The sequence below is a fragment of the Salmo trutta genome, chromosome 6 (assembly GCF_901001165.1).
Source record: "Salmo trutta chromosome 6, fSalTru1.1, whole genome shotgun sequence".
NCBI lineage: Eukaryota > Metazoa > Chordata > Actinopteri > Salmoniformes > Salmonidae > Salmo > Salmo trutta.
Genome location: NC_042962.1, coordinates 10,699,725 through 10,716,955, shown reverse-complemented (window position 1 = coordinate 10,716,955; position 17,231 = coordinate 10,699,725). Strand labels below are relative to the sequence as shown.

Genomic DNA, 17,231 nt, shown 5'->3' with positions numbered 1-17,231 from the left:
TAAAAGGGTTAGAGGCAGAGAATCCCAGTGGGAAGAGGGGAACCGACAAGGCAGAGACAGCAGGGGCGGTTCGTTGCTCCAGCCTTTCCGTTCACCTTCACACTCCTGGGCCAGACTATACTTAATCATAGGACCTACTGAAGAGATAAGTCTTCAGTAAAGACTTAAAGGTTGAGACTGAGTTTGCGTCTCTCACATGGGTAGGCAGACCATTCCATAAAAATGGAGCTCTATAGGAGAAAGCCCTACCTCCAGCCGTTTGCTTAGAAATTCTAGGGACAATTAGGAGGCCTGCGTCTTGTGACCGTAGCGTACGTGTAGGTATGTACGGCAGGACCAAATCGGAAAGATAGGTAGGAGCAAGCCCATGTAATGCTTTGTAGGTTAGCAGTAAAACCTTGAAATCAGCCCTTGCCTTAACAGGAAGCCAGTGTAGGGAAGCTAGCACTGGAGTAATATGATCAAATTTTTTGGTTCTAGTCAGGATTCTAGCAGCCGTATTTAGCACTAACTGAAGTTTGTTTAGTGCTTTATCCGGGTAGCCGGAAAGTAGAGCATTGCAGTAGTCGAGCCTAGAAGTAACAAAAGCATGGATTAATTTTTCTGCGTCATTTTTGGACAGAAAGTTTCTGATTTTTGCAATGTTACGTAGATGGAAAAAAGCTGTCCTTGAAGCAGTCTTGATATGTTCTTCAAAAGAGAGATCAGGGTCCAGAGTAACGCCGAGGTCCTTCACAGTTTTATTTGAGACGACTGTACAACCATCCAGATTAATTGTCAGATTCAACAGAAGATCTCTTTGTTTCTTGGGACCTAGGACAAGCATCTCTGTTTTGTCCGAGTTTAAAAGTAGAAAATTTGCAGCCATCCACTTCCTTATGTCTGAAACACAGGCTTCTAGCGAGAGCAATTTTGGGGCTTCACCATGTTTCATTGAAATGTACAGCTGTGTGTCGTCCGCATAGCAGTGAAATTTAACATTATGTTTTCGAATGACATCCCCAAGAGGTAAAATATATAGTGAAAACAATAGTGGTCCTAGAACGGAACCTTGAGGAACACCGAAATTTACAATTGATTTGTCAGAGGACGAACCATTCACAGAGACAAACTGATATCTTTCCGACAGATAAGATCTAAACCAGGCCAGAACTTGTCCATGTAGACCAATTTGGGTTTCCAATCTCTCCAAAAGAATGTGGTGATCGATGGTATCAAAAGCGGCACTAAGATCTAGGAGCATGAGGACAGATGCAGAGCCTCGGTCTGACGTCATTAAAAGGTCATTTACCACCTTCACAAGTGCAGTCTCAGTGCTATGATGGGGTCTAAAACCAGACTGAAGCGTTTCGTATACATTGTTTGTCTTCAGGAAGGCAGTGAGTTGCTGCGCAACAACTTTTTCTAAAATTTTTGAGAGGAATGGAAGATTCGATATAGGCCGATAGTTTTTTATAATTTCTGGGTCAAGATTCGGCTTTTTCAAGAGAGGCTTTATTACTGCCACTTTTAGTGAGCTTGGTACACATCCGGTGGATAGAGAGCCGTTTATTATGTTCAACATAGGAGGGCCAAGCACAGGAAGCAGCTCTTTCAGTAGTTTAGTTGGAATAGGGTCCAGTATGCAGCTTGAGGGTTTGGAGGCCATGATTATTTTCATCATTGTGTCAAGAGATATAGTACTAAAACACTTTAGTATCTCCCTTGAGCCAAGGTCCTGGCAGAGTTGTGCAGACTCTGGACAATGAAGCCCTGGAGGAATACCCAGATTTAAAGAGGAGTCCGTAATTTGCTTTCTAATGATCATGATCTTTTCCTCAAAAAAGTTCATAAATTTATTACTGCTGAAGTGAAAGCCATCCTCCATTTGCGAATGCTGCTTTTTAGTTAGCTTTGCGACAGTGTCAAAAAGAAATTTCGGATTGTTCTTATTTTCCTCAATTAAGTTGGAAAAATAGGATGATCGTGCAGCAGTGAGGGCTCTTCGATACTGCACGGTACTGTCTTTCCAAGCTAGTCTGAAGACTTCCAGTTTAGTGTGGCGCCATTTCCGTTCCAATTTTCTGGAAGCTTGCTTCAGAGCTCGTGTATTTTCTGTATACCAGGGAGCTAGTTTCTTATGACAGATGTTTTTAATTTTTAGGGGTGCAACTGCATCTAGGGTATTGCGCAAGGTTGAATTGAGTTCCTCGGTTAGGTGGTTAACTGATTCTTGTCCTCTGACGTCCTTGGGTAGGCAGAGGGAGTCTGGAAGGGCATCAAGGAATCTTTGGGTTGTCTGAGAATTTATAGCACGACTTTTAATCTTCCTTGGTTGGGGTCTGAGCAGATTATTTGTTGCAATTGTAAACGCAATAAAATGGTGGTCCGATAATCCAGGATTATGAGGAAAAACATTAAGATCCACAACATTTATTCCATGGGACAAAACTAGGTCCAGAGTATGACTGTGGCAGTGAGTAGGTCCAGAGACATGTTGGACAAAACCCACTGAGTCGATGATGGCTCCGAAAGCCTTTTGGAGTGGGTCTGTGGACTTTTCCATGTGAATGTTAAAGTCACCAAAAATTAGAATATTATCTGCTATGACTACAAGATCCGATAGGAATTCAGGGAACTCAGTAAGGAACACTGCATATGGCCCAGGAGGCCTGTAAACAGTAGCTATAAAAAGTGATTGAGTAGGCTGCATAGATTTCATGACTAGAAGCTCAAAAGACGAAAACGTCATTGTTTTTTTTTTTGTAAATTGAAATTTGCTATCGTAAATGTTAGCAACACCTCCGCCTTTGCCGGATGCACTAGTGTAACCAGGGGGTGAGGCCTCATTTAACACAGTAAATTCATCAGGCTTAAGCCATGTTTCAGTCAGGCCAATCACATCAAGATTATGATCAGTGATTAGTTCATTGACTATAACTGCCTTGGAAGTGAGGGATCTAACATTAAGTAACCCAATTTTGAGATGTGAAGTATCACAATCTCTTTCAATAATGGCAGGAATGGAGGAGGTCTTTATACTAGTAAGATTACTGAAGCGAACACCGCCATTTTTAATTTTGCCCAACCAAGATCGAGGCACAGACACGGTCTCAATGGGGAAAGCTGAGCTGACTACGCTAACTGTGCTAGTGGCAGACTCCACTAAGCTGGCAGGCTGGCTAACAGCCTGTTGCCTGGCCTGCACCCTATTTCATTGTGGAGCTAGAGGAGTTAGAGCCCTGTCTATGTTCGTAGATAAGATGAGAGCACCCCTCCAGCTAGGATGGAGTCCGTCACTCCTCAGCAGGCCAGGCTTGGTCCTGTTTGTGGGTGAATCCCAGAAAGAGGGCCAGTTATCTACAAATTCTATCTTTTGGGAGGGGCAGAAAACAGTTTTCATCCAGCGATTGAGTTGTGAGACTCTGCTGTAGAGCTCATCACTCCCCCTAACTGGGAGGGGGCCAGAGACAATTACTCGATGCCGACACATCTTTCTAGCTGATTTAATTTCCATATGTAGCAGGAAGCTAGGTGTTTGTTTCTTGGGCTTCAGGAATGTGACTGATCAAAGTGCCTCAGGCCTCGCATTTTTTTGTAATCTGATTGTGAGTAAGGGGATATTGGAGAACAAATGCTGTGGTCAAGCCTACGACGGCGCTGGTACAATGAGCTTAGTGTTGTTTATTGGTGATACAGTCATTAGTTACAGAGATGAAAGGGTTAATGTAGGGGTGTTTATTGGGGATACAGTCATTAGTTACAGAGATGTAATGGTTAATTATAGTGTTGTCTATTGGTGATACAGTCATTAGTTACAGAGATGAAAGGGTTAATGGTAGAGGTGTTTATTGGGGATACAGTCATTAGTTACAGAGATGAAAGGGTTAATGGTAGGGCAGGGGGTGACCCCAGCACAAGGTGCACCTGTGTAATGATTATAATGTTTAATCAGCTTCTTGATATGCCACACCTGTCAGGTGGATGGATTATCTTGTCAAAGGAGAAATGCTCACTAACAGGGATGTAAACAAATTTGAGAGAAATTAGCTTTTTTGTGCGTGACAAACATTTCTATGATATTTTATTTCATCTAATGAAAAATGATACCAATACTTTATATGTTGAGTTTATATTTTTGTTCCGTGCATAATACAAGTAAAACAAGAAAAACAGTACTAGTGACGTCAGGGTGATTTAAACCCTCCTATTGGTACAGTACTAATGACGTCAGGGTGATTTAAACCCTCCTATTGGTACAGTACTAATGACGTCAGGGTGATTTAAACCCTCCTATTGGTACAGTACTAATGACGTCAGGGTGATTTAAACCCTCCTATTGGTACAGTACTAATGACATCTTGCACCGATGTCAAAATAGTCTGCTATGTAAAGTGTGTCCTACTTCCTGCAATAGTGCGCACGTGCGGCGTTGTGCTTGTGTTTCACCTCAATGAAACTTATCAGTTAACTCATCTGTTTATTCATTAATATTAAGACTAGGCACACATTGATGCTCCAATATATAAGTGTTATTATCAACCTGACATGAAAAAATACATTGCACAAAGTCTACTTAATGGCATATTGATAAAGAGCTGTTTAAGTAACGTCTGCTTCCAACTCACTCTCAAACACATAGATCCACTGAACGCAGCTCACTTTCCAGATCCCAATCACCTGAATTCTAATCACACAGTTCAGTTCTTTGCTCCCCCCCCCCCCCCCCCAAATCACTGTGAGGTATTGTTTGTTTTGTGACACTTCTTTCGGAGCTCTGGTTTGCCCGTGATAGTGAGGCAGGCAAACACTATCCAAACACTATCTACCTTTTGCCTGATCTCCCAGACTACGTTACTAGCCTTTTCCCTGCCTGTACTGTTGCCCCTACACCTCCTGTGTATGACCTTCTGCCTGCCCCTGGACCCAGCTACCTGCCCCTGATCCAGCTACCTGCCTCCTCCTGTGTATGACCTTCTGCCTGCCCCTGGACCCAGCTACCTGCCCCTGATCCAGCTACCTGCCTCCTCCTGTGTATGACCTTCTGCCTGCCCCTGGACCCAGCTACCTGCCCCTGATCCAGCTACCTGCCTCCTCCTGTGTATGACCTTCTGCCTGCCCCTGGACCCAGCTACCTGCCTCCTCCTGTGTATGACCTTCTGCCTGCCCCTGGACCCAACTACCTGCCTCCTCCTGTGTATGACCTTCTGCCTGCCCCTGATCCAGCTACCTGCCTCCTCCTGTGTAATAAACACCTGCTGCGCCCTGAGCTTGAAACCAGCTCTCTGTCTCCCCTTGTGTTAATTACAGTTTATTTCAAATAGTTTTTTTCTCATGAAGCCAAATACAACTGCCAAGAGTTAACAAAGCTAGGTTAATAGAAATTATCGCATGTAACTAAGCAAGCTCATTAGATCCTTAGATTTATTAAATATTAGCATTGTTCAATGTTATTCAATCATGTAAGTTGCCATGTATAAGAGCATCTGCTAAATGACTAAAATGTAAAGCATGTGATATAAAATATGTAAATGTAAAACACAGCATGACAGTTGTCTGTCACGTTCTCTCCACCCTGGTGAGGATGGGGTTCTCCACAGCATGACAGTTGTCTGTCACGTTCTCTCCACCCTGGTGAGGATGGGGTTCTCCACAGCAGGACAGTTGTCTGTTACGTTCTCTCCACCCTGGTGAGGATGGGGTTCTCCACAGCAGGACAGTTGTCTGTCACGTTCTCTCCACCCTGGTGAGGATGGCGTTCTCCACAGCATGACAGTTGTCTGTTACGTTCTCTCCACCCTGGTGAGGATGGGGTTCTCCACAGCAGGACAGTTGTCTGTCACGTTCTCTCCACCCTGGTGAGGATGGGGTTCTCCACAGCATGACAGTTGTCTGTCACGTTCTCTCCACCCTGGTGAGGATGGGGTTCTCCACAGCATGACAGTTGTCTGTCACGTTCTCTCCACCCTGGTGAGGATGGGGTTCTCCACAGCATGACAGTTGTCTGTCACGTTCTCTCCACCCTGGTGAGGATGGGGTTCTCCACAGCAGGACAGTTGTCTGTTACGTTCTCTCCACCCTGGTGAGGATGGGGTTCTCCATAGCAGGACAGTTGTCTGTCACGTTCTCTCCACCCTGGTGAGGATGGGGTTCTCCACAGCAGGACAGTTGTCTGTCACGTTCTCTCCACCCTGGTGAGGATGGGGTTCTCCACAGCAGGACAGTTGTCTGTCACGTTCTCTCCACCCTGGTGAGGATGGGGTTCTCCATAGCAGGACAGTTGTCTGTCACGTTCTCTCCACCCTGGTGAGGATGGGGTTCTCCACAGCAGGACAGTTGTCTGTCACGTTCTCTCCACCCTGGTGAGGATGGGGTTCTCCATAGCAGGACAGTCCCTGGTCTCCAGAGCAACCCAGAGTTTCTGCCAGAAGACCCCGGTGTGTTCCCCAGCTCTGGGCCAGCTCATGTAGGTGCGTCTCTTCACCAGCTTCCTCATGTGGTGGTAGGATGAGAGCTGGTGGTCTGGGATCTCCTCAAAAAACACCAGGATCAGCAAATCCTTTTGCTCATCAAACAGACGGAAGCTGGAAAGAGAAGAGACGTTTTTTTCCCTTACTTGACCTTCGATCAATATACAGGGCGAGTTTCCCCCCAAAACTCCAACCTCTATCTAACATTGTTTTCCTCAACAACCAAGCCACACAAGAAAATAAATGACCAACTCGATGTGTGACAGTCAATTGTCGGTGTGTGAAAAACCTCATTTGTCAAATAAAGCATTTTGCTATTCTACTGTTAGCTACGACACTTTAGGGAAATGAACCCCTGGGTAGAATACAACAATAAATAGAAAGATATTAAACCAACCTGGCCACCTGGATCTCTCTGGAGCAACACTCGCTCTCCAGGTTTCAGCTGTTGATTACAGATGGTCTTTCTGCTCCGGTAGAGGCCTTCTGTTATGTTTTCTATGGTGGGTTTATCTGTGGAACAAAGTGAGAAACAATGTTTTCCCTCAATCTACACACAATACACCATAATGACAAAGCAAAAACAGTTTTTTGACATTTTTGAACATTTATTAAAAAAAAATGGAAATATCACATTTACATAAGTATTCAGACTCTTTACTCAGTACTTTGTTGAAGCACCTTTGGCAGTGATTACAGCCTGGAGTCTTTTGGGTATGATGCTATAAGCTTGGCACACCTGTATTTGGGGAGTCTCTCCCATTCCTCTCTGCAGATCGTCTCAAGCTTTGTCAGGTTGGATGGGGAGCGTCGATGCACAGCTATTTTCAGGTCTCTCCAGAGATGTTTGATCAGGTTCAAGTCCGGGCTGTGGCTGGGCCACTCAAGGACATTCAGAGACTTGTCCTGAAACCACTCCTGCGTTGTCTTGGCTGTGTGCTTAGGGTCGTTGTCCTGTTGGAAGGTGAACCTTCGCCACAGTCTGAGGTCCTGAGCACTCTGGAGCAGGTTTTCATAAGGATCTCTGTACTTTGATCAATTCATCTTTGCGTTGATCCTGACTAGTCTCCCAGTTCCTCCCGGTGAAAAACTTCCCCATAGCATGATGCTGCCACCACCATGCTTCACCGTAGGGATGGTGCCAGGTTTCCTCCAGACAAGATGCTTGACATTCAATGCCTTTTAGCAAACTCCAATCGGGCTGTCAAGTGTCTTTTACTGAGGAGTGGCTGCAGAGATGGTTGTCCTTCTGGAAGGTTCTCCCATCCCCACAGAGAAACTCTGGAGCTCTGCTCTGTCAGAGTGACCATAGGGTTCTTGTTCCACTCCCTGATCAAGGCCCTTTTCCCCAGAATGCTCAGTTTGGCCGGGTGGGCAGCTCTAGGAAGTCTTGGTGGTTCCAAACTTCTTCAATTTAAGAACGATGGACGCCACTGTGGTCTTGGGGACCTTCAATGCTGCAGACAGTTTTTGGTACCCTTCCCCAGATCTGTTTCTCGACACAATCCCGTCTCGGAGCTCTACGGACAATTCCTTCAACCTCATGGCTTGGTTTTTGCTCTGACATGCACCGTCAACCGTGGGACCTTATATACTGCAGACAGAGATGGCCGCCTCGCTTCGCGTTCCTAGGAAACTATGCAGTGTTTTGTTTTTTATGTGTTATTTCTTACATTGTTACCCCAGGAAATCTTAGTTCCTCCTGACTGTATGTAATAAAACCTATTGAATTTAAGAGCAACGTCAACTCACCAACATTACGACCAGGAATACAACTTTCCCGAAGCGGATCCTCTGTTTGGCCTACCACCCAGGACAATGGACCAGATCCCAGCCGGTGACCCAAAACAACGGCGCCGCAGAAGGGGCAGACTGAGCGGTCTTCTGGTCAGGGTCCGTAGACAGGCACACCGCTCCCGAGCATACTACTTGCCAATGTCCAGTCTCTTGACAACCAACAAGGAAGACAAAATCTGAGCAAGGGTTGTCTTCCAGAGAGACATCAGAGACTGTAACTTTCTTTGTTTCACGGAAACATGGCTCACTCGAGACATGCTATCGGAGTCGGTACATCCACCTGGTTTCTTCACGCATCGCGCCGACAGAAACAAGCATCTCTCTGGTAAGAAGAAGGGCGGGGGTCTATGCCTTATGATTAACAAGGCGTGGTGTTATCATAACAACATACAGGTTACTCAAGTCCGTTTGTTCGCCTGACTTCCTCACAATCAAATGCCGACCGCATTATCTACCATGAGAATTCTCTTCGATCATAATCACAGTCGTGTATATTACCCCCAAGCAGACACATCGACGGCCCTCAAAGAACTTCATTTGACTCTATGTAAACTGGAAACCACATATCCTGAGGCTGCATTTATTGTAGCTGGGGATTTTAACAAGGCTAATCTGAAAACAAGGCTCCCTAAATTTTATCAGCATATCGATTGCGTGACCCGGGCTGGCAAAACCCTGGATCATTGTTATTCTAACTTCCGCGACGCATATAAGGCCCTCCCCCGCCCTCCTTTCGAAAAAGCTGACCACGACTCCATTTTGTTACTCCCAGCCTATAGACAAAAACTAAAACATGAAGCACCCATGCTCAGGTCTGTTCAATGCTGGTCCGACCAATCGGATTCCATGCTTCAAGACTGCTTCGATCACGTGGACTGGGATATGTTCCGCGTAGTGTCGAACAACAACATTGATGAATACGCTGATTTGGTGAGCGAGTTTATTAGCAAGTGCATCGGTGATGTTGTACCAACAGCGTCTATTAATCCCCAACCAGAAACCGTGGATTGATGGCAGCATTCGCGCAAAACTGAAAGCGCGAACCACTACTTTTAATCAGGACAAGGTGACCGGAAACATGACCAAATACAAATAGTGTAGCTATTCCCTCTGCAAGGCAATCAAACAAGCTAAGCGTCAGTATAGAGACAAAGTAAGGTCGCAATTCAACAGCTCAGACACGAGACGTATGTGACAGGGTCTACAGTCAATCACGGACTACAAAAGAAAAACCAGCCCCATCGCGGACCACAATGTCTTGCTCCCAGACAAACTTAACAACTTCTTTGCTCGCTTTGAGAACAATACAGTGCCACTGACACGGCCCGCTACCAAAACCTGCGGGCTCTTCTTCACTGCAGCCAATGTGAGTAAAACATTTAAACGTATTAACCCTCGCAAGGCTGCAGGCCCAGACGGCATCCCCAGCCACGTCCTCAGAGCATGCGCAGACCAGCTGGCTGGTGTGTTTACGGACATATTCAATCAATCCTTATCCCAGTCTGCTGTTCCCACATGCTTCAAGAGGGCCACCATTGTTCCTGTTCCCGAGAAAGTTAAGGTAACTGAGCTAAATGACTATCGCCCCATAGCACTCACTTCCGTCATCATGAAGTGCTTTGAGAGACTAGTCAAGGACCATATCACCTCCACCCTACCTGACACCCTAGACCCACTCCAATTAGCTTACCGCCCCAATAGGTCCACAGACGACGCAATCGCAATGACACTGCACACTGCCCTAACCCATCTGGACAAGAGGAATGCCTACGTAAGAATGCTGTTCATCAACTACAGCTCAGCATTTAACACCATAGTACCCTCCAAACTCGTCATTAAGGATTTGTTTGATTTAATCAATTGTAGAATAAGGCTGTAACGTAACAAAATGTGGAAAAAGTCAAGGGGTCTGAATATTTACCTAAGGCACTGTAGTTACAGGGAGACATCAGCAGTACACTGACGCAGTTCTCATTTCAGACACGATATTTAATGATATACTGGAGTCAGGTCACTCACCCAAGCCTGTGCTATGTCCAGAATATCAATTTAAAAGTGTACACTGCCATATTAAATGTCTGAGTTAACAATGCATTTCAATACAATGACTAATTGATGTGTTGCATACAGTATGTGGTATCTGGCTGGAAGTCCCGGTGGTGTAGACACAGCTTCCAGCCCTGCTCTCCCTCCAGCTCTGGCAGCAGCTCCCTCAGGACGCAGGGCTCATAGTGGGTGTTGTAGGAGACGTCATACTGACGCCTTTTGCTCTTCCTACGCTTTGGCTCTTCCTCCACTTGGCATCATGGAGATAAGCCAGGAAGGGAAAGTAGGCGTAGACCACCTGCCACCTCAGGAGATAGATGATGAAGGACTCCAGCAGGGTGAGGAGGACCAGACAAGTGGTGGAGAGGAAGTAGAAGAAGCCTGTGTCTTCTAAACAGGAGTGGGTGTCCAAGTCAAAGAATTTAGTGTCCTTTAGATTGTATGGATAGCTGCAGGGATAGTCATGGGCATAAACAACTTGTATTTGGTTGTTTGGTTATTGCTCTCAGCCAAAGCATTTCTGCAGTCACAGAGGAAAGGATTCTGCCGTGTATCAAGGATAGTTAAGGCCAGGAGAGATGGCACCCGTGTCTCATTGATGGATGTACTGTAAACTGATTCTGTGTCACATGTAAGGAACTGACTTGAGTGAGGTTGGCTCTTTTTAGGAAATCAAAGGACTTAAGTCCAGCTTTGGCTACAGAGAAACTTTGGAGCTTTGGGATTGGGTGAAACAGCTCTGGGGAGAGGTCTATGAACCAATTCTTGCTAAAAATCAAGTGACAACAGCTGGGGTGTGTGAATGAAAGTGTCTGGGTAAAGGAACAACAGCTGGGGTGTGTGAATGAAAGTGTCTGGGTAAAGGAACAACAGCTGGGGTGTGTGAATGAAAGTGTCTGGGTAAAGGAACAACAGCTGGGGTGTGTGAATGAAAGTGTCTGGGTAAAGGAACAACAGCTGGGGTGTGTGAATGAAAGTGTCTGGGTAAAGGGTCAACAGCTGGGGTGTGTGAATGAAAGTGTCTGGGTAAAAGGTCAACAGCTGGGGTGTGTGAATGAAAGTGTCTTGGTAAAGGAACAACAGCTGGGGTGTGTGAATGAAAGTGTCTGGGTAAAAGGTCAACAGCTGGGGTGTGTGAATGAAAGTGTCTTGGTAAAGGGACACAAGATAAAGATTCCCTGCATAGAACTCTTTTTATCTGCCCTTCAAGAGAGTTGGACGGCAGATAAGTTTGAATCTTCTACCTACTTTGATGCTGACTATAGATATAAATGATCTTCAGAGATCACAAGTATGTTACGAGTGCTGGGTGGATTGGTTCATCTGTTTCATTTTTGATAAAACTGAAAACCGTATTGAGACATTTAAGCTTGTAAGTCCTTTGAACACAGCAGCTCTGATTTTACTTTGACCGATGACATTGTTTTGGAGGAAGTGTTTAAGGTTAACCAAACCCTCAAAGGCCCCATCTTCCAGTGTCTTTATTTTATTGTCATTTAAAGCCAACTCCACAAGTGATTGTAAGTTGTTGAAGTATTTTTGTCTGATGTCAATTAGTTCATTGAATCCTAAATACAAGCTCTTTAGAAGTTGCAAACCCTTCGTAAAAGCATCACCCAAGTTGAGGATTCTGTTGTTTCCAAGTTTCAGGACATTTAAGGCCCTCAAATCCTGTTTAACACAGTCTTCAAAGTTAGAGATTAAATTGTTGTTAAGATTAAGTCTTACGAGTTTTCTTAGACTGGCGAGAGTTTTGATTATGTTGTGGCTGAGATCCAATGTTTCCAATGTGGGGAGATTCCTTATAGCATTCGACACAGAAGAGATGCCATTATTGTCCAGCCATTATAGTCCAGTGTTTATTGATCTAAAAGTGGATGTGGACAAGTAAATAATATTATAAATCATATGTCCAGGTCAGTCAACTGTGTGCAGCAGCTCGTCAGAGACAATACTGAAGTTGTTACATTACAATCAGTGTTCTCACTGTAGGTATGTGGCAGACTATATTAATTAATGAGCGCATTGACCCTATCTCCCCCTATTGTATCCAGTCCCAGAGATTTAATTGAGGAGTCGAGGCTCTGGAGCACCAACACTAACCCCTCCTGAAGACATGTGGACGCCACTCAAGTCGAGACATTCCTCAGAAAATACCTTTCCGCCACATCCCATTCCATTAGAGCCACAGAGGGAACGATCTAATGTAGGAAGATGGGAAAGGACATCTGCCGTGACACTGAAGATCTCCAGAGGATTACTGGATATATCCAGTACTGTCAGCACTATAGACCTATTTGATATTTCCTGTGAATGAAAAGAGGTCAAGTTATTGTTCCCAATGAACCATTTCTGCAAATGTGGTCATTCTAAAATGGGCTGAAGACAATGAAGCTGGTTGCTGGTTAAGTACAGTTTCCTCAAGCTGAAGAGAAACTGAAAAGATGATGATGCAATACTTGAGATGTGGTTGTTATCCAGTTGTAATACTATGAGGTTGTCCAGGCCCTTAAACTTGTGGTCTGAGATGGAAGTGGGTTGGTTGAAGGAAAGATATTACAGCTGTGGAGAGCCCAAATCTGAAAAATATCCTTTGTTCACATAAGACATCCTGTTGATGTTCAGTGTTAATATTTTCAGAATGTGTAAGTCCTCACTTTTTATCTTTGTAATGTTATTATTTGCAGAATTTAAAGATCTTACTAATTGTGGAGTGTCTGGTGGTACGGCTTTGAGATGCTTGTTTTCACAGTCTACTACATAAAGATTTTGAGAGTCATTGTCATTTACTGGATCAACAATACAGCAGAACGCATAAAAAAAAACTCTCAGCTGACAATACATAAATCCACTTCCTTCTCCTGACATGGTTATTCTCAGAACCACGGAGCTTGGCTGGTGACCAACACACACAAACCCAATGACAGTCCCCTCCAAATTCAACTTATACCTGAGATCTAATGTAAACAATAGATACAAATGAAAAATAATGTGTAACAACTGTTTCATCAAACGTACAGGACGTATGAAATAGAGTAATTAAATAATGAAAACATATTGCTAACATATAAAATCATCAGTTGTTTTAGTTCTAAACTCAGAATATACAAGTAGATGTTCCCAGTTAAGATTGTGCCTGATTCATATTGAATTATACAGTATACTACAGTACCTAGATTGTGCCTGATCCATATTGAATTATACAGTATACTACAGTACCTAGATTGTGCCTGATTCATATTGAATTATACAGTATACTACAGTACCTAGATTGTGCCTGATTCATATTGAATTATACAGTATACTACAGTACCTAGATTGTGCTTGATTCATATTGAATTATACAGTATACTACAGTACCTAGATTGTGCTTGATTCATATTGAATTATACAGTATACTACAGTACCTAGATTGTGCCTGATTCATATTGAATTATACAGTATACTACAGTACCTAGATTGTGCCTGATTCATATTGAATTATACAGTATACTACAGTACCTAGATTGTGCTTGATTCATATTGAATTATACAGTATACTACAGTACCTAGATTGTGCCTGATTCATATTGAATTATACAGTATACTACAGTACCTAGATTGTGCCTGATTCATATTGAATTATACAGTATACTACAGTACCTAGATTGTGCTTGATTCATATTGAATTATACAGTATACTACAGTACCTAGATTGTGCTTGATTCATATTGAATTATACAGTATACTACAGTACCTAGATTGTGCCTGATTCATATTGAATTATACAGTATACTACAGTACCTAGATTGTGCTTGATTCATATTGAATTATACAGTATACTACAGTACCTAGATTGTGCTTGATTCATATTGAATTATACAGTATACTACAGTACCTAGATTGTGCCTGATTCATATTGAATTATACGGTACATTACAGTACCTAGATTGTGCTTGATTCATATTGAATTATACAGTATACTACAGTACCTAGATTGTGCCTGATTCATATTGAATTATACAGTATACTACAGTACCTAGATTGTGCCTGATTCATATTGAATTATACAGTATACTACAGTACCTAGATTGTGCCTGATTCATATTGAATTATACAGTATACTACAGTACCTAGATTGTGCTTGATTCATATTGAATTATACAGTATACTACAGTACCTAGATTGTGCTTGATTCATATTGAATTATACAGTATACTACAGTACCTAGATTGTGTTTGATTCATATTGAATTATACAGTATACTACAGTACCTAGATTGTGCCTGATTCATATTGAATTATACGGTACATTACAGTACCTAGATTGTGCTTGATTCATATTGAATTATACAGTATACTACAGTACCTAGATTGTGCCTGATTCATATTGAATTATACAGTATACTACAGTACCTAGATTGTGCTTGATTCATATTGAATTATACAGTATACTACAGTATCTAGATTGTGGGAGTATTAAAGATGCAGTTCGTTGTTGTTAAGTGCTTACAAATTCATAACACATTGTACAAATTGGAATTTGTAACATATTACACGAATTTCAAAAGTAATACAAATATATTTGAAAAACAATTGCAGGATGTAACATGTCATACAAAATGGATGACGTAGTACACAATTCTGCACAATTTTCAGGGACCCGTTACAATGGGGTCACAATTAAATACCTGTCTGTAATAGATAAAATAGCTTTTTAGTAACAACAGAAAAACAATTTCTCAAGCATGAATTTAGCTAGGACTGTCTGGGTGTGGTCTGAGTGGGGAGGGGACAACTGAAAACTAGCTGTTATTGGGAGAGAGGTTTGGAACTCTCTTTCTTATTGGTCTATTAGCCAATTCACCTCATGAGGATGTCACTATGGAAAGACGAAACCATGCAAAGCTTGTAATTAGAATGTCCTGTGCATATTGTATTTTCAACCAGCAACTATCAGGAAGTAACACTGATCAATTTTGTTCACACTTTTACAGTGTCAGTTTCATCAGCTGTTGTACAATATGATATAAAACACAGGACTTTTGACTGCACTGGGCCTTAAATCAATACTGTATTCACTGGATCTAAAATACAAACCTAAAATAAGTGTTCCTGGTCACGTCACATGATCAGGAAAAACTCCAGTTCTTTTGCCTTGAACAAAACCTTCCATAGATGTTTGCCCATGTTAGAAGTGCTCATTAAGTGACTTTTTGGACCTGAATGCCAAAACACTCAGGAGACAGAGGTGCTCAAGTTTGCCCATTTTGCATACCCCACCCTGCCATGAGACATCCATGTCTTCATCACCGAATAAGATAAATGGTTGAGTTTGACATTATTTTAAGGTTTACAAACAGTGGTGTCAAACCTTTTTATAATGTCTTAAAAAAAGGATTCTTAATCAAACATAATTTGTTTTTTTACTGTTAACGTTAATGATGTAAAAACGCGTAAACTCAGATTCTTCTCATTTTCACATACTGTATGTTGTAGCCTAGTCCCTAATTTGCATTACCTGAGGTTTTTGTATTGCTCCTGTCAACGGTTGAGACACAACATGCAGGGTGGGTATCATTCCATTCATAGAAATAGAATTTTTAGAATAGACCTATCCTATTAGACCACTGCAATTTAGTTGGTACATCATTGAAATTTAAATATAATAGAAATGTTAACTTCTAATTAATACCAGAAAGATGGCCACCGGTCCACCCACCATTGATTGTCAACTTGAATGAGAATGTTTACTCTGTTTATCTATGATCATTTCAATAGGTTTCCTATGGAAGATCGACAGTTTAATTTATAACAAGGGATATTTACACTCAACTCAATATTCTCTGATGTGTGGACCTCCAGCCAACGTTGTGGTACCATTTGAAAGTTTTATTTTTTAATTTTATTCACATTTTAGTACATTTATGACACGCACCCTGTATTCAAGAGAATGCTGTGACTCAATCGATGGTGGGCACAACACAAACACCTCTGATGATGTAAAATAGGGTATAAGCTAAAACATACAGAAATAAACTGAGTTAATGCGTTTCAGATCATTTACATTAAAGGTTAAGAAATTACATATTTTTTTATTACAAAACTTTTTTTCCCAATACATTTTCAGTGATGAGGACGTGGATGTCTCATGGTAGGGTGGGGTATGCAAAATGTTTTGACTTTGTGCACCTCTATCTCCTAAATGTTTTGACATTCAGGTACCAGAAAATCCCTTTATGACCACTTCTATCATCAGCAAACATGTAGGCTATGGAAGGTTTCGATCAAATCATAAGGGGTGCTGTCAGAAAGTGACTGAAATAATATGGAACTACCCTATAGTCATAGTTAATCATGCAATTACAAACATAATGTTATCACTCGTATGACGGCTTTACAGTTGAATACATTCAGTTGGACAACTGACTAGGTATCCCCCTTTCCCCTATTTATGGGTAATCCAACTAACCAACTTGGTTCCTAAACTGATACCTTTATTAGGCTAAATAACACGATACTGAAGTATTCAATAAAATATTCAAACTGAAAAACAGCTGAAGTACCCAGCCTATTCATGGCCCTTGGCAGCTTAACTCACTTCTGCTATCAGAAGAACCCTGTCGCTTTTACATCATCTCAAATCGAGCTATTCCCAGATGTGTAAAGTAACGAAGTAGAAATACTTTGTTCCTGTACTTAAGTAGTTTGTTAGGGTATCGGTACTTTACTATTTATATTTCTGTCCATTTTTACTTGTACTTCACTACATTTTCAAAAGAAAATGTATACTTTTACTGTGACACATTTCCCCTGACACCTTCGTTACTCGCTACAAAATCAAATCAATCTGAAGCTGGAAGAAAAAAACGAATAATGCTGGAAAAAAAGATGCAACGTCGGCGAGTCACTGATGGGTGAACTTGTTTTGCTAGGCAGCAGGCGACGACATACGCGCAGA

At 42.3% G+C, this 17,231-nt stretch overlaps 2 pseudogenes; both read right to left on the bottom strand.

Moving 5' to 3' along the window:
* Positions 1-10,158: 10,158 nt before the first annotated feature.
* LOC115195257 (toll-like receptor 13) lies at positions 10,159-11,520 on the bottom strand (annotated as a pseudogene).
* Positions 11,521-11,828: 308 nt separating this feature from the next.
* LOC115195404 (leucine-rich repeat-containing G-protein coupled receptor 4-like) lies at positions 11,829-13,426 on the bottom strand (annotated as a pseudogene).
* Between the last annotated feature and the right edge of the window lie 3,805 nt (positions 13,427-17,231).